This window comes from Jaculus jaculus, chromosome 12, assembly GCF_020740685.1.
Source record: "Jaculus jaculus isolate mJacJac1 chromosome 12, mJacJac1.mat.Y.cur, whole genome shotgun sequence".
NCBI lineage: Eukaryota > Metazoa > Chordata > Mammalia > Rodentia > Dipodidae > Jaculus > Jaculus jaculus.
In genome coordinates, this window is record NC_059113.1 from 94,759,362 (window position 1) to 94,778,207 (window position 18,846).

At 43.4% G+C, this 18,846-nt stretch overlaps 1 non-coding gene across 1 annotated transcript; it reads left to right on the forward strand.

The window, feature by feature from the left end:
• Nucleotides 1–17,306: 17,306 nt before the first annotated feature.
• On the forward strand, nucleotides 17,307–17,413 carry LOC123453846. The gene has a single exon (XR_006633024.1). It is a non-coding gene; the product is annotated as a U6 spliceosomal RNA (small nuclear RNA).
• The last annotated feature ends 1,433 nt before the right edge of the window (nucleotides 17,414–18,846 follow it).

The following is an 18,846-nucleotide window of genomic DNA, read 5'->3' on the forward strand; positions in this document are numbered from 1 at the left end:
CTTTGTTATTAAATTCCTCCAGAATACAGACCCAATTATCTTGTAGCCTTTCTTTTTTTTTTTTTTTTTCTCCAGAGCATTCTCTACATATAGTATATTTCCTTGAAATAGGAATCTGGGTATCAAGTGAAAATGCAATAAAATCCTCTGTCTACAAATTACTGGCTATATGAACTGGGACTATCTGTGAAAATCTCCACCAGCTTCAATCTTGTCATCTGTGAATGATAGAAGTACTATCTCTCACAAGGAGCCACTGTGAGGATGAAGCATGAGGATATATATAAAGTCCTGGGCACAAGTATTGAATAAATGATATGTTTTACTATTATTTTTCCATCTCTCCCTTCACCATCACTTTCTATCTTTCTGCATCTTAGTTGTGTCCCTATTCTCATGCCTGGCGTTTTCTTCCTCCTAGCTTTCTTTATAGAATTATATATTTTTATTGTTACTTTCTAAAATTATTATTATTGTTAACAAGATATTTCTTATGGATACATCATGTGTTGTTACGGTTTTTTCACTCGTCTCTGCCCGTTTTGATTGTCATGCTCTTTCCACTGGGAATTCCTGGACAAAAAGGCTTAGTGGTTAAGGCACTTGCCTGTGAAGCCCAAGGTCCCAGGTTGGATTCCCCAGTGCCCACGTAAGCCAGAGGCACAGGTGGCACAGGCATCAGAAATTTGATTGCAGTGGCTAGAGCCTTGGAAAGCCCATTGTCTCTGACCCCTGTTTCTCAAAATAAAGAAATAAATAAGTAGATAAGTAAAAAGTTTTCTGAGCCTTGGAGGGCATGTTATAAGATCCACAGGGTGGGAAGAAGCATCCCAAGGCATTTTTCCTCTGCCCACAGAGACTGACCAGAACCCCCACAGTGAATACCAATAGCCCCACTAAGGAGGGTCCTCAGTGGAATGGGGGCAGAGGACAGGGAACATTAAAAGTATAACCTGATGTTAATATGACCAATATGCACTATGTTCACATAGACATGTGGTCCCCCTAAACTCCTGTTGAGGGTTCAACCTTTTAGTCTATCTTTAGGATATGGGATTCTATGGTACCAGTTCCATTTGGATTTAGTTTTCTCTCCCCGCCTCCCTGTATTACTCTCCCTTCAAGCCATGCCCACTCTATTGTTCAGGCCTTGAGATGCCTATTAGGTATGTAAGCATCTTGGGCTGATCCAGGTTAGGAGCCACAAATGAGTGAGACCATGCAACGATTGTCCTTCTGTGACTGGGTGAGTTCGCTTAGAATGATCTGTTCCAAGTTCAACCATTCTTCTACAAATTTCATTGTGCCATTTTTTTTCTAACTGAGTAGAATTCCATCATGTGGATATACCACATCTTAGTTATCCATTCGTTCAATAATAACCTCCTGGGTTGATTCCAGTACTTAGCTGTTATAAATTGAGCAGCTATAAACATGGTTGAGCAAATATTTCTGAACTGAGGTGTGGAGCTTTTAGGGTAAGATGAAGTCTAATCTTAAATTTCTCCTCTTCCTTCCTTCCTTCTATTTTCTTTCTTTTCATTCTTTCTTTTCCCTTGGCACTGGCCTGTAACTCCCAGTGCCAGGATGCAGTTAACACCCACAATAAGCTGTTGATCAGAGAGACCTGCAAGGTTTTCCAAAAGAGGAATTCTGTCAGAGTACTTGATTACTCACCAGAGGTTAATAGTAAGACCCTACAGCTAAAGACACCATATGCTATTGGTACGGAACATGGAGAGACGTGGCTGGAATCTGAAAGAGAGCCAGTCCCCAGACAGTTAGCCTATCTACTGACAGGAGGTGCTACATGAGCTACTGGGGGAAAGTGGTCAACATGTGTCTGAGCAGCTCAAAGTCTAAACTACTCAGAAGCAAACAACCCAATGAGATGCTCACAGAAGTTCAATAGTGGCACATAGCCATGGTGGGTAACCAACTGCTCTTGGATTGGCTAACAGATCTGCTCAGTGGAAAGGAACCCATAGCTGGAACTGGGAAAAAAGTCAGAATCATATCAAGATAATGATTCTGTTTTCCAATACCAAGCTGCCACTAACCGGGCTACAAGAGGATCTACACCCATTAAATTCTCTCTAAATTAACAATGGTTATCCCATTTAACAACTGTGCTGACCTCACTCTCCATTGGAGAATCTGCTTCTCTTTTTCAGACAGAAGCAGGACCTGAGGAGAGAAATGACCCATCATACTTCACCAGGGCCCCAGCTGAAACCACAGAAGAATTGGGGAAATGAGCAAGAGTGCTACTTTCTTGGTGAACCTGATATTAATCCAAGGGTGAAGGAGGTAGACACTGAGGCCAATTAACTCCTACCAAACCAGAGATCCAGAGGCTCCTAAGAGCCCATCAATGAAGTAGACTTAAAACACACTCAACATGGCTCAGGGATTTTCTCAGAAGAGGGGATGGAAAGATTGTTAGAGCCACAAGATGGGTCATTATTCACAGAGACATTGCTTCTTCCCCACAACTGATGGCTGCTCCCACAGTGCACGCCCCCCAATTCCCATGGGGTTGACCTGCATCCCCAATGAGGAAGGTTCCTCTGTGAGGGGTGGGCAGGAATGAGGGAAAGGATGGTACCAACACATGCTGTTTACTTACTGAGTATGTCCATAACTAATAAAAAAAAAATAGACATGTGGGAAAAGATTAATAAATTCCCCATGTTCAAAACAAAGAAAAAGTAGGTTTCCCTTTTTGAGCTGGAACCCAGCTACAGGTGCAAACCTGAGATTCACCTTAGCACTCCTCCTTCATTCCTGTGCAGGTCACTATTATGCACTATTTGAGCTGGGACCTGTGCATGCATTCGGGGACACAATTATCTCCAGAACCCCTCCTTTCCTCCCTCATGGGCACCTGTGCCATTTGAGTTAAGATACATGAGTGAATTCAGCGACTCAGATTTCCCTGAGCACCTCTTCTTCTTTCCTGCACCATGGGCAGCCACTGTTTTTGTTCTTATAGCCAGGAACTTGCATATAACTTCAGTCACAGCTGCAGCTATGGTGAAATCACCTCCATTATCCAATCCAAGAGGCAGCACCAAGTGCCTCCAAGACTGAACTCCAAGCGCCAGAGGGGGAGCAAAGATGAGAGAACATATTGAAGCACCAAGCATCATGCCAAGTATTCACTAAGCTCAGGTGTGCCTAAAAGACCCGATCAATGCCCAGTTTCTAGATGGGAAGTGTCAATGCACAGCAAGTCATGTGAAACATCAAGTCAATGTGTCTCCCTGAAGAAATACCGATTCTATAGTAGGAGAACCCCCATGAGACCTACTTAGAAGAAACTCCAGATAAAGTGCTCAAAAGAATAATTATAAATATGTACAAAGGGCTCAAAGAAGACATGGACATATATGAATGAATGAAAGCCTGAATAAATTCAGCGAGGACACAAGTACATGCCTAAATGAACTTGATAAGTCTCTAGGTTAAAGGTCCCAATTTCCCAAACAAATACCAGAGACTAACAGGCTGGATCAGAAAACAGGATCTTTTCTTTTGTTATCATCAAACAACTCATCTTACCACCAAAGACAGATACTACCTTAGTATTTAATAAAAGGAAAAAAGAGAGATAGTCCAAACAAGAAACAAGCAGGTGTTGTTAATCTACTATTAGACAAAACAGACATCAAACAAAAATTAATCAGGAAAGATAAAGAAGGTCACTTCATCCTGATTAAGGGAAAAATCCACTAAGTGGACATTAAGATTCTAAATATATGCACATCAAACACAGGAGTATCTCATTTTATCAAACCAATCCTGGGCTGGAGAGATGGCTTAATGGCTTAAGGTGTTTGCCTGTGAAGATTAAGGACCCATGCTTGATTCCCCAGGACCCAAGAAAGCCAGATGCTCAAGGTAGCACATGCATCTGGAGTTCATTTGCAGTGGCTGAAAGCTGTGGTGTGCCCATTTTTTCTCTCTCTCTCTGCTTCTTTCTCTCAAATAATAAATAAATCAAATAATAATAAAACAAATTCCACTAGGCATAAAGTCAGAGAGAAATCTCAATAAAATAATAGTGTCTCCCACAGCCTCATATGTTTGTGATCAAGGCTCCTACTTCACCATCAGCTAGCGGAGCCATTGGGAGGCCGAGACTTGCTGGAGGTGGGGTGCCACTGGGGCGGGTCTTGGAACTTTATAGTCCATCCCTCTTGACAGTGCCATCCAGCTCACTCTTACTGCTGCCTCTCAGCTGATATAACAGATAGGATGCCCAGCCTTTGCTCTGAAGTACCATGATAAATGTCTCCCCAGGTATGTAAGTCAAAATAAATCGTTTCCTTACATATGCTACTTTTGATTGGGTGCTTTGTCCCAGCAACGAAAATGTAACTGCTACACTTAGCCAAATTAACATTTATCTTTGGCAAACTCACTTCTTTATTAGCTAATTTTAAAAATATGAAATTAAGGTTTTTTAAAAAAAGAAGTTTGGGCAAAAATTCCCAGTAGGGTGGGTATTAATACTCTCTGAAGACATAGGTTGTTGCAGAAAGACCTCAGTACCAGGGTAGGATACCACCCAATGAGTGGTCAAGAAAGATCCCCTAAGAATCCCCCAAACAATACAGACTACTGCCAAGGTTGTTGTTTGCCCAGGGAACTACATAGTAAGACTCCATTACTGAAGATACCTACCATGAGCTTTGGTTGTAGGGCACTGAGTAGTCAGGCTGGAACAGGGCTGGAAGCCTCTGCCTTGAGGAGTAGCTGGTATAGTGCTACAAAGCGCTACGTTGTCTTCTGGGAAAGAAAAGTCGCCTTCAGTCTTACCCAATGATGGATCTAACCTGTGTGTGACCCAAATGACCAGCAAGCCAGGATCTATCTATTTGTGTAATAGTACCATGACTGCTCTGGGTATCACCAAATATTTTCTCTATTTTTTTAGTTCCTTTTCTTTAGACTATTGTATTTATTTATTACAAAGAAGGAGAGAGAGGGAGGGAGGAAGGAAGGGAGAGAATGGGAGCTCCAGAGCCTATAGCCACTGTAAGCATTCACTATGTTGTGCATCTGGCTTTACATGGGAATGAAACCTGGGTCCTTAGGCTTTGCAGTCAAGTGCCTTGACTGCTAATCCATCTCTCCAGCCCACCAAATACTTTCTTAATTGGACCTGAGTCCAGCTCGATAGAAAGGAATATACACCTGATACTGAAAACCCAGTAAAAAGCCTACGGCTGGGAAGGCCCAAGACTCTTACAGGTAATATCGTTTGACTAATTGGATGTGTTATGCCCATCAAATTGCCCTCTAAATATCTGTATAATATTTATATACATAGATTAGTACTTCTCTCACTTTTGGTTAGAGAAGTTGCTTTTTGTAGATGGCAGTGGACACTGGGTAGACTCCAAACTTGTCAAAGTGATGAGAAAAACTTAGCACTATGAGACATCTTTCATGTCCTCCCTGGCTCAGGACACCCTGTGAAAGAAGGGCAGAAAGACTGTAAGGACGTTGGGACACTGTCCTCTAGTCACAAAGTAATAACTTCATATAATGGCTATTGTTACCTCCGTATCTGCACAGGACTGGGATCATTAACACTTCAACATCGATGATGGAGAGTGCAAAAAGAGAGAGAGAGAGATCAAATCAAATCAAATAGAAAAATAGAAGAGGGATTTGTTGGAAAGAAGGGCTTCAATGGAAGTGGGCTCGGGAGAAGGATTAAAAGAAGTTAATGGGAGGGGACTATGGCCAAACTACAATATGTTCATGTTTGAAATTTGTCAATAATAAAAATATTAGAGAAGAACATGAGATCTTTATGATAGCCTTAAATAACACTGTGGTGGCAGATTCTCATATTGAGAAACTTGTTTTAGTGTGTCAGTGTCTGATGTGCTTGCTAAAGGTCAGCCTCAAACTATCTCTCAGTGTCTCCTTCCGACCTCTGAAGGAGGTTATGACAAGCATATCCGCATGGGTTTGAGAGGAAGCTTAAAGGAATTAAGCATGAGGAAATTTTGACGAAGGGAGTGTGATGAAGTGGCAAGATGCCCTGGGATGCCCCGGGGGAGGTGGGCGCACTGTGTAGACAGTTCTCTGAGGTAAGGTCTGGCATGTAAGTTTTGAAGGAGCAAGGCCGTCTCTTCTCACTGCTCCCAGCCTGGGTGGTGTCCTGCTCCTCCACCCAAAGGAGGCCCATGGGACTATGAAAGGAAGAAGGGTGTTGACCTCAGTTCTGGGGAAGCAGTTACAACTGGGCATGACTGTGGGTGATGACCACATCTCACCAGCTGTTCTGCTCTGTGGAAAACACTCTTTCCTCAAGTCCTACATGCAGAGACTTCCACATTGGGAGGACAAAACATGTCCTTCAGGTGGAAGGCCTCCAAGGGCTAATTTTACTGCCTCCATAGTCTTTAAGAAGTTCTTGATCTTCTTAGGCTGTTAGTCTCCCATTCCGGACTTAACATTTCAATCATTAGCTACCTGACTTTATTTTTAAAAAATATTTTATGGCTGGGCGTGGTGGTACATGCCTTTAATCCCAGCACTTGGGAGGCAGAGGTAGGAGGATCGCTGTGAGTCCAAGGCCACCCTGAGACTACATAGTGAATTCCAGGTCAGCCTGGGCTACAGTGAGATCCTACCTGGACAAACAAAAACAAAAACAAATTATAAATTATTTCCAAAGAGAGATAGAGAGAATGGGCATGCTAGAACTTCCAGCAACTGCAAATGAACTCCAGATGCATGTGCCACTTTGTGCATCTGGCTTTTATGTGGGTACAGGGGGAATTGGACCTGCATCGTTAGGCTTTGCAGGCAAGCACATTAATTGCTCAGCCACCTCTCCAGTCCAAACCGGCTTCATTTTGTTATGCAATGATTTTCATTACTTCAAAAAGCAGCTTTTGAACATGTACTTAATAGCAGGTACCTCTGTCTGCACTTGTCACCAGTGCCGGGAAAACAGCAGTTCCGGAAAGGGATGTCTGTGGGTATAATAAATGTCACATGCTTCCTCTCGTATGAGGAATCTACCATTCGGACATGAAAATAGAAGAGGAACTATGAGAGGGGAACAGAGCGTAACATGGGAGAAGGGCCAAAGATAGTATAGTTAGTTTTTGTGGGGGTTCTAAATATAAATATATGTGTAAAGCATATGTATATATGTGTGAAGTGAAAGCAGAAAAGAGACTAGTTGAGGGGACTAAGGTAACAGAAAGGGAAAGGAAGAGGGATGAGGGAGGGTAATGGCAGGTAATTATGGGTATGTGTGTAAAATGTTATAATGTCGCATCACTTTCTACACTAAATAATATTTTTAAAATATTTTATGTATTTATTTATTTGAGAGAGGAAGAAGCAGGTAGAGAATGGGCTGGCCAAGGCCTTCAGGTACTGCAAAGGAACTCCATGCACCACGTTGTCCATCTGGTTTATGTGGGTCCTGGGGAATCAAACCTGGATCCTTAAGATTTGTAGGCAAGCACCTTAACCACTAAGCCACCTCTCTAGTCCAACACTCAATAAATTTAAAAACATTAGAAAGTAAGTGGCAGAAAAATAAAGAAATAATTAGTTATTGGTTGGGAAATAAGCAAATGAATAAGTAATTAGTAAACAAGAGAAAGGAAGGGAGGAAATTCACAGTTCTTCATCTGGAAGGTACTGCAAACTTGTAATCTCAGCAGGAGGATAGGTTAACTCTTTTTTTTTTTTTTTTCTTAAGGTAGGGTCTCACTCTAGCTCAGGCTGACCTGAAACTCACTCTGTAGTCCCAAGCTGTCCTAGAACTCATAGTGATCTTCCTACCTCTGCTGGGAGTACTATATATATATATATATATATATATATATATATATATATATATATATATATTTCATTTTTTATTTATCTATTTAAGAGTGACAGACACAGAGAGAAAGGCAGAGAGAGAGAGAGGGAAAATGGACACCACACCAGGGCCTCCAGCCACTGCAAATGAACTCCAGACGTGTGCGCCTCCTTGTGCATCCGGCTAACGTGGGTCCTGGGGAATTGAGCCTTGAACCAGGGTCCTTAGGCTTCACAGGCAAGCGCTTAACCACTAAGCCATCTCTCCAGCCCACGTAAATTTTTTATATGTAGCAGGTTTCATGCCAGTCAGGACTACACAGTGATACCTGGCTCAAAATACAATAAACAAACAAAAATCCATTAGAACTAGATGTGTTTTAAAATTCAAGGTGTCTGAAGTTTAGAGAGGCTGTACAGAGCTGCATCAGCTGGATTTCCACACGTTAGGCTTCTCAACACCTTTCAAGGCTCAGCTCTGTCTTTGCCTCCTGTTGTAGCCAGGTTCATGTTGGTGGCAGAAATCACCCGACCAAGAGTAGCTTTTGGGAAAAAAGGATTTATTTTGGCTTACAGACTTGAGGGGAAGCTCCATGATGGTAGGGGAAAAATGATGGTGTGGGCAGAGGATGGACATGACCGCCTGGCCAACATCAGGGAGACAACAGGAACAGCAGCCCCATAGAAAACAATCAGTTTCATGGTAAAGACTGTAGAAAGCAGAAAATTTTTTGGTGATGTCACCATCATGAACTAATGCCTCCTAGAGTCTGTCTGGGCCAGCGGAACCATGAAAACTGGGTCTCTGAGTACGCTGGTCCCACAGGCTCGACACAGCTTCTGTCTCCATCAGCAATTATAAGAATATGATCATGAGCCAGGCATGGTGACACACGCCTTTAATCCCAGCACTCAGGAGGCAGAGGTAGGAGGAGCTCCATGAGTTCGAGGCCACCCTGAGACTACATAGAGAATTCTAGGTCAGCCTGAGCTAAAGTGAGACCCTACTTTGAAAAAAAAAAAAAAAGGAATATGATCATGAACGAATGCCTTAGCTGCAGATGGGACAAAGGGTGGGGAGGCAGGGCACAGGGCACAGGGCACATCTGGCTGTGTGAAATGAAGCATGCATGGCTAAGCCATGGCATTCAGGTGGTATGAAAGGTGTGGGACATTTGGTGGGCACACTCAGATGTATGGAGCAACTAGAAAGCTGGTACGAAGTTAATATTGTTAAAAGTCATGTTGATTTCTCCACACTCCTTCACCTTCTTGTTTCTTAATTTTTTTTTTTAAGGTAGGGTCTTGCTCAGCCCAGGGTGGCCTGGAATTCACTATTCAGGTTGCCCTTGAACTCCTGGCAATCGTCCAACTCTGCCTCCCAAGTGCTGGGACTAAATGCATGCACCACCACGCCTGGCCTCCGTGACCTTCTTTATCACAGTCCACTGGCCTTTACTTTCTGTCTTGTGAACTATAAGAAGCCATCCTGAAGAATAACTTGTTCTAAATCTACTGATGATGGAGCTCTGGCAAAAATGGCTACATTTACTGGATGTGGTGGCGCACGCCTTTAATCCCAGCACTCGGGAGGCAGAGGTAGGAGGATAGCCGTGAGTTCAAGGCCACCTAAAAGAAAAAAAAAAAGAAGGCACCATTTTATATATTTATCTTAGGTATTTTAATCTGGTTTAAAATTTTAAGTGTTCATGTTCCAAAATTGTGAATATCCATAGCAGACATTTACACAATCTTCACTGTGCCTTTCAGGTGCATAATTGCATTCAATCCTCACAAAATCCCTGAGGTATATCTCATCTCATTGTGCAATTAAAATCAAGTCACAATTGGAGAGATGGCTCAGTGGTTTGGTTAAGAATATTTCCTCTGCTAGCACAAGAGTCTGAGGAGGCCTTGGAGACTTATGGAGTTCAATTCCCAGAACTCACATAAATAGCGGCGCACAGCCACCCAGCAGAGACCATAGGATCACCAGGACTTGCAAACAAAACGGTAAGTTCTTGGATCAGTAAGATAGCTGGAGGGACAGCTTAGTGGCTAAGATACTTGCCTGCAAAGACAAAGGACCCAGGTTCCATTCCCCTGGACACACGTAAGCCAGATGCACAAGATGATGGCACACGTGTCTGGAGTTCCGTTGCAGTGGCTGGAGGTCCTGGCATGGTTATTCTCTCTGTCTTTCTCTGTGTGTGTCTCAAGTAAATAAATAACTAATATATAGTTTTAAAAAGATACTCCAGCTCAGATAAGCATGAGCTGGAAAGTGATTGAGTGGGATCTGATGTTCAGCCCCAGCTAGGCGGGTGCACATGGCCCATCACAGTTAAGTACACAGGATGCCACATAGGCCAATTCATGGGAAGACACCACACACATACACACATGTAAAATTCATATTGGCTGACTTCATGAAAGCTCCCACGAAGGCTTGGACTTGAACTCCATAAGTGATCAGGACAGTTGCATTATTCCCACCCACACGTGCGCGCACACACTCACACACACGGGGTCTGGCATTGTCTCCCTGTACTTATACTGAGAGCCCACCCTTTCAGAAAAATAAACAGGAAATAGACTGCCTTCCCCCAAAGGTCTTTATAAAGACTTAGAAAGGAGCTGCCTGCAGCTTGATGGCGGCACTGTGTCATAGCCATGGCACTGGTTTGGCAGTCAGAAGATCATGGGCTCTTGGAAGGGTAGCTCATCTCTTTGAACCTCAGTTTCCCCACCTGCCAGTTGTATGACATATACCTCAGGCATGTTGTGAAGGTTGAATGTGATTATACACCTGAAGGGTACAGTGAAAGTATTGTGCCAATGTATGCTATGAATATTCACAATTTTGGAATATGAAAACTTAAAAAAGTTGTAGGTCACGGATGAGCCTAATAATCGTACCAAACTGACTATATTTGCTGAATACAAAACTAATTAGCAAAAAAATAAAAAATTAAAATAAAAAAATCGTTAGGACTAGAGAGATTGCTTAGCAGTTAAGGTATTTGCTGGATGCACAAGGTGGCACATGCACCTGGAGTTTGTTTGTAGTGGCTAGAGGCTGTGACATGCCCATTTTCTCCTTCTTTTTCTCTCCCTCCTGCTTTCTCTCTCAAATAAATAAATAAAACCTTTGGAATATATGAGTAACTTTAGGTGAGTTTGGATGGTTGAATGGTGGAAATCGACTTCGTGGACTCTGGAAGGATTTCCACTCTCACCTGCACAGGTTTATGAAATTGTGTCATGAGAACAGTTAATTTAGTGAGGAATTTGAGTAAATGATAAAAAGTGTTGCATAGGAGAAACACCCTTAGAACAAGCAATGCTATTTAGGCACCACAGTGTCAGATATCGTGTTTGAAATCTTTTAGCTATGTTCCCTGGAAAGTATTGCCACTGTTAGCCTAGTGATTTGAATTACTGGGAGATGTCACACTGCGAGACTTCAAGCATAGCCAATTATCGTGAGGTTTGGTCTTGTTAAAACTGTTAGCAAGGGATGGGGAGATTCTCAGCGTGTAACGTGCTTGCTGTGCAAACATGAGGACCTGAATTCATATCCCTAGTACCCCATCAAGGCATGGCTTGTGTCTGTAATTCTAACACCAGTGAGGCAAAGACAGGAGAGTCCCTAGGGCTTACAGGCTATTTGGTCCTAGCAGCCTTGGTGAGTTCTAGGTTCAGTGCAATTTATTGTCCACACCCTCCCTCCCGCCAAGAAAAGTTGGAAGGCTGGGGATATGGTTCAGCAGTTAGAGGGACTTGCTTGCAAAGCCTGCTGATCCAGGTTTGATTCCCCAGTACCCATGTCAAGCCAGATGTCTGAAGTAGTGCATGCATCTGGAGTTCCTTTGCAGCAGCAGAGACCTTGACATGGCCATTGTCTCTTTCCTTCCCTCTCTTTCCCTCCTTCCCTTCCTCTCTCTCTCTCTCTGTCTCTTTCAAGTAAAAAAAAATTAAAAAATAAGTTGGAGTGCTGGAAAGATGGATTAGCAGTTAAAGCCCTTTCCTACGAAGCCTAAGGACCCAGGTTCAATTCCCCAGTACCCACTCAAGCCAGATGGACAAGGTGACACATGAGTCTGGATATTATTGGCAGTGGCTAGGGGTACTGGCCCCTCCATTGTCTCTTTGCCTCTAATCATCTTTATCTCTCTCTTCTCTCAAATAAATAAATAAAAATAACTTGGAGAGAGACTGAAGAATACACTCAATGTTGAGATCTGTCCTCTGTGTGTAAACACAAGGGAACCCACATATGTACAAACACACATATACACACATACACCATGCATGCATACATACATATTAATAGTTTAGAGTTATGTTTTTGAAATATATATATATTTAATTTATTTATGAGAGAGAGAGAGAGAAAGAGAGAGAGAGAGAGAGAGAGAGAGAAAGGGAAAAGGAGGTAGATAGAGAGACTGGGCGTGCCAGGGCCTCCAACTACTGCAAATGAACTCCAGACGCATGCACCACTTTGTGCATCTGGATTGCATGGGTTCTGGGGAATCGAACCTGGGTGCTTAGGCTTCACAGGCAAGTACCTTAACCACTAAGCCATCTCTCCAGCCCTAGAGATATGTGTTTTTTTTTTTTTTTAAGAAAACAAAATACTGGCTGGTATAGTGCTTTAAATTTTAGTCAGTGCTCTGACCATTTGGACAACTCAGTTAATAGAGGTTTGTCATCAAGGGAGGATCTTTGCAGGGAAATGAGATTCACAGGTTGTGTATGTAGTAAGACTTCTCCTACTCCTGCTCTGATTCCTGTTGGCTGACACCTTAGCCTGAGCTCATTTACACATCTGTAAAAGGTGATGGAGCGCCTTCTTAACCTTGTTGACGTGATTGATGAAGTCAAGTATGTAAGCCTGTAACCAGAGCCTGCAGTGCATTCTGAAATGGCCATAATGTTGATAGCATATTTAAGACCTCTGAAAAATTTATTTTTAAAACATTTTTATTTACTTACAGGCAGAGAGAGGGGGATGGGCATGCCAGAGCCTCTTACTGTGCCAAATGAACTCTGGACATGTGGGACATCAAACTTGGACTGTTTAGGCTTTGCAAGCAAGCGTCTTCAGCCCCTCAGCCATTTCTGTAGCCCCTCAAAACTTGTTTTTAAACCTATTTCTTCACCATCCTTTCCCCAAGAAAGAGAAAGAACTAGACAGCCAGATGTAAGGCCAATGCTATCTTGCACCATGTCCATCCCTCTCCCAGATCAGAAGTAGATTTCTGTTTCAAGACTGTAGAAATACAACCATTGCAGAACTGGTGCCACAGCCTTGTGAAAGCCCAGGCATGGGCAGGGCTTGGGCTGTATGTACCAGAGGCTTTTTGCAAAGGCTTGAACTCAAAATGAAATAAAAAGAAAAATCAAAAAACCCTCACATTGTATGCCATCCAACAACACTTCTTGCGGTGTAGTGCTTTTTGGAAAGAACTCCTAAGTGGAGAAAAGCAACATAAAAGCTATGGAATTTTACCAAACCTTTGAGAGTGTGGAGGAAATTCTTTGTTGGTTGAAGAGATGACACTCTTTACATTTGCAGCAATGAGAGCAGAGGCCAGCAGAAAAGAAGAAGGAAGGAAGGCTGTGGAAGTACTCAGAACCTGCGGGCCTCCCACAGGAACCTGCTTGCTACCTGCCAACAAGCAGCGGCAGCAACGACGGAGACCTTTCCATCACAACCGACCCATTGACTGCGCAGTGGGTGCAGCTGGAGAAGACTGCCATGTGGACTGAGTGCAGAGACAGCCCAGCGGGGCCTGTGAATGGAAGAGGTCCAAAGAGCTCCGGGGCCGGAGGACAGTGAAACGCTTATGCTCCGAGGTGGCTCCACTATAGTTCTAGGCTCCATTCCCTGGGGAGGTCTGGTGCTTCCAGAATCCTGGCCTGGACAGAGACCACAGGCTTAGCTGTTGTGGAGAGCTGCACTCTCTTGCTCTCCTGCTTGGCTCTGTGCATTTATGGATGGGCAAGAGGAGAACACAGCTTTGTACTTCCTGGCTCTCTCTACAGTGCTCAGGGGTCCAAACAGGACACAAATGCTCCCTCTAGAGATGAATGGTGTGAAACTTTGAAGGCAAATATGACTGGCCCTACCTCTCCTGGTGTCGAAGAGTCAAAAAACAATCTTATAAAGAGGGCTTTATTGTATAACAGCACCAAAGAAAGGTCAGGAGCCTCTAGGGCCCAAGCACACACAGATATTATTCTTTTTTGATTTTGCTCTATAGGGTTTTGCTATACAGTTCTGGCTGTCCTGGAACTTGATATGTAGGCCAGGCTTGCCTTCAACATGCCATATTCCTCCTATCGATGCCTCTGTCCTGAATTCTTGGATTACAGACATACTCCATTGTGTTTGGTACATTATTCTGAAAGACCTGTACCATCGCTATTACTGAATTCCAGGAGGATAAACAGCTTTCCCTCTAGCATGTTTTATGGGAGGGACCAAAGACAACTGTGGGACTAGGTAGATGGCTCAGTGATTAAAAAGCTTGCCACACAAGCCTGAGGACCACAGTCGGAACCCCAGTAAAATCCAGGTGTGGTGGTGCCTGCCTGCAATCCTCATGCTGGGAGGTGGAACAGAAAGATCCCTGATGCTTGCTAATGAGCTCGTCTAGCCAAATCAGTGAGCTCCAGACCCTGCCTCAAAAATAAGTAAAAATAAGGCTGGAGAAATGGCTTAGCGGCTAAGGCACTTGCCTGTGCAGCCTAAGGACTCACGTCCTACTCCACAGATCTCACGTTAGCCAGATGCACAAAGGTGAGGCAAGTGCAAGGTCGCACATGCCCACTAGGTGGTGCAAGTATCTGGAGTTCAATTTCAGTGGCTGAGGCCCTGGAATGTCAATTCTCTCTTGTGCTCTCCCCCTTCTCTCTCTCTCTAAAATAAGTAAATAAATAAATAGTGACTGAAAAAAACACACCTGGCAATGACTTCTGGTCTTTACATGCATGTGCATACACATACATATGCCCCCACACATATGAATACACACACACAAGCAAGCACCCCCCCCCCCACACACACAGAGGAAACTTTTTTTTTTTTTTTTTTTAGGAATTCTGGCCAGGCATAAAGTCATTTCTGAAACAAGCAAAACAGCAGAATGAGGTTGACAGTCTTGGTTTTTATGCTAGGCATTGCCATGGGAACCAGTGTTGAGGAAGGCCTGGCCACAGATGTGGGGGTGCAGAAAATCCTGTCCTTGCCCCTCAGTCTGCTGGGTCATGGGGTCTGAACAGGGATAGGTGAAGAGCCAAGGAAAGGGACATGAGGATCGGGAAGAGGGGGAGGTTGACAAACGTAAAGGAGGGCACTCTGAAAGCATTTCAAAGGCAGAGATGTAGTAACAGTCAAGGGCCTGGAATGTTATTCTTCCTCTCGTTAGTCCACTTGAAGCTTTGATATGACTGCTCTGTGTTGCAATCGAAAGTTCTAGGACACCTTTGGGAGTGAATGATTGACAGGGTTGGAGCCAACCATGGCCTACGGGGCGGAGAGCCATGAGCAACTGAGGTCAATGACTCTTTCTCTTCATCTTCTCTCCCGGCCCAATTCCCTCCTTCCCTGCCTTGTTCTCTTTGTGCTGGGGCTTGAACCCAGGGCTTCATGCGCTCCCATGAAGCATACCCCTACATCTTCTGCTCAAAGGCACACTTTTTCTCTTTGCTCTCTCTGCTCCCTTCCCCTGTTCCTTTCTCTTATTGATGTTGGCTTTCTACTTACGTTTACTTTAACCACCTCCCACCCCCGACACCCAGCACCAGGGTGACGGTCATTCAGTTGCAAGATCATTATATAAGGAGGCGAAATCCTCTAGCTCCTGGGCCTTGGAGAAGTCACCGGGCAGCTGAGATCTTACCTGAGCTAACCTCTTAGGCTACCCTGTATCCTTTGCTGCCTGCCCCTGTGGCCTCCTCTGGGGAGGCCAGTGGAGGTATCCTTGAACATGTGGGACACCAGGCCAAATGCTACACTCTTTGGCAGATGTTGCCTTAGGAACAGCACAGTTTTTCTTCACTTACCTTCCAAACTGCTAGAGAAAGGGATACAGAACACTTGAATTTTAGGGCACTGGGGGAAATAAAGACAGTTAAGCAAATATTAGTTCATATGTGGTGATCCTCTCCTTTATGTATACTTCGAATTAAAACAACAGCCTCTTAGCAGAGTGGCTGAAGTTAAAGTGATCTTAAAAATTAAAAAAAAAAAAAAAAAAGCAGGAGAATGAAACAGAACATTTGAAACAGTGGCCTGCCTCTGTGCTATCCAGAGTTTCCCAAAGTTTCAGGATGAAATGAATGTGTTCTCATGATGTGTCTACTTTTCTTGCAGTAGAAAATGAAATGGAGTGTGATCAGCTGTTTGGTGACAGTGGAGTTTCAAAGGTGATAAAAAGACAAGGAAATATACCAGTCTGGCCTTTGCCAGGAAGTTAATACATTAACGAAGAAATAGTGGATCTAAACAGAGTAAGGTTATTATATATATTTTTTTCTGCTCCTTCTAAAATTTTGTTTGGAGTACTAAAGAAGATGAAGTAGAAAAAGGAGACATTCATGTCTCACATGGAAGGAAAGACCTGGTTGGGTTTGATATTGGAGAACACATTTTTTTCTGGGGCTATTCATTCTAGTGAAAATATTACGTTTGTGTCTCTGCCAATGGGCGTGCTCTCGTTTGTGATCCGGGATTATTTATCCTGTTGTGGTTGTTTGATTCTCTTTTAAAATTCTTCCATTTCTCCTTAGCCCTTGTTTGGCTTTCAAACTCCAGTGGACGTACATGGCTGAATCATTTTCTAGCAGATGCAACTTAAAAGTCAGGCCTTGGCTTAGTCTCCAGGCTTAGCCCTCATCTACATGCTTCTTTGTTTCAAGGTTATACACATCACATCGTCTCATTGGGAGACAGATATATGCATTTCTAATGGGGAATTAGGACGTGCATTAACAAGGTCTTTGATTTTGGAAGGAGGCCATATCACACTGAGTTTGGTTGTACATCAAACGGAGACATGGAAATGACACCCAGTAATAAAGAAATGTCGATCTTAAGGCAAGTGGAGGGCCTGCCATAGAGTGTGAGGGTCTGAAGGCTGGGTCAGTGGGATATCTGCAGTAATCCCAATTGCTGAGCTCCGTGACATGCAAGCAATGTCTGCACCCACCAGAAATGTGCTGGATCCTTGGGGCTTCACAACATACTGGTGGCTTTGTTTTGACCTTGGGGTTCTCTTTTCCTAAAACTGCTTTGCAATGCATGGGAAAGAATCCAAGGATCTGCAGGATTGCACTCATAAATACTGCTCCCCCCTACCTGCTTTAGATGCTGATGGAAATTTAGTTTTATGCAATTCTTTTTCAAAAAAAAAATGTATTTATTTACTTGAAAGAGAGAGAATGGGGTGCTTGCTTCAGCAGCACATATACTAAAATTGGGACAATACAGAGAAAATTAGCATGGCACCTGGGCAAGAATGATACGCAAATTCGTGAAGCGTTCCGTGTTTTTGAGGCTTTTCTTCTTACCTCTAGAAACTTGATTACTGACTATCCTTCCCACGATCTCATTTGCTCATCAACCCCAACATCCACAGCTCGGAGAATTTTGTAGAAGAAGGGGTAAAAAGATTGTAAGAGCTACAGGTAGGGGCAGCATGCCCAGAGGCATTGCCCTTCCCTCCACAGTGCGTGATTGACTGTTGCTCTCACAACTCATAACCCACAACCCCATGAGGAATATTTGCAATCCGACTGAGGAGGTCCTTAGTAGAATAGGGCATGGAGAAGGGAAATGATGATATCAACACACCACGTGTCCATACAAAATATGTACTTAATAAAAATTTTTTTAAAAAAGAGAGCGAATGGGTGTGCCAGGGCCTCCAGCCACCTCATACGACCTCCAGATGCATGTGCCAACTTCTACATCTGGTGTTACATGGGTACTGGGGAATCGAACTCAGGTCCTTAGGCTTAGCAGGCAAATGCCTTAACCGCTGAGCAATCTCCCTAGTCCTGATTGTCCTTTTCATCTGTAAGCAACCTTGACCTAGCACCAGAGTCCCATAGACAGGGACCACATTTTGCATGTTTTGGGGTAAAATTAGTTCTATATTCGGAATAATTTCGGACAAATCTCATCTTTCCATAATATCAGTAATCTATGACCTAGATTTAAAAATACCCCATTCACAGTAAGAAATAAAAATAGTGTAACATGCAATGGCAGATGGCTACAGCAAAGGAAGGCAACTGCTTTTACTGCATTGTCGTGATTATTTAAATTGAGATGGTCTACCTAAGCATTCCTTCTAAGCGTTTGGTGTTATCTTGTCATGGGCTCACAGGTCCTGGGTTTTGGACTCTGAGATTTGAAGTCAGCCTTTTTCTTTTTGCACACCGATTTGGGTAGACTGCCTAGTCAAATAAGTCCGAGGGAGCCTCTTGTCTCTGTCTCCCCAGCACGGGGATTACAGGGGTGTATGCTCCCATACCTGGCTTTATGTGGGTGCTGGGGATTGAACTCAGGTCCTCATAGTTGCACACCAGGCCCTTTCCCCATTGAGCCACCTCTCCAGGCCCTCGGGTAGGAATTTAGTAACTGAGTGCAAAGCAGAACCCAGGTCTATGCACTCCATTCCATACCTCTTTTCTTGAAATTGTACTTTGTCATGGGTATTTTCAACACTGCTATTTTAACTGAAATCTTATACTTTGAAATAGTTCCCTATCAGCTCATGGTTATGCTACTTCGTATTGAATATGGCTATGTCTGCAACAGAGCCCAAATATTAGTTATGTTTTCATAGATAAGACCCGTGAAGATAACACTTCCACTCATGGGATTCTGTTCCAATGGAGATCTCAGATCAGCTTCTTTGTTGTGTAAGTGGAACAATGACTTTAGCATCTACGGGCTGAAAATTCTGCGACCAATTATAG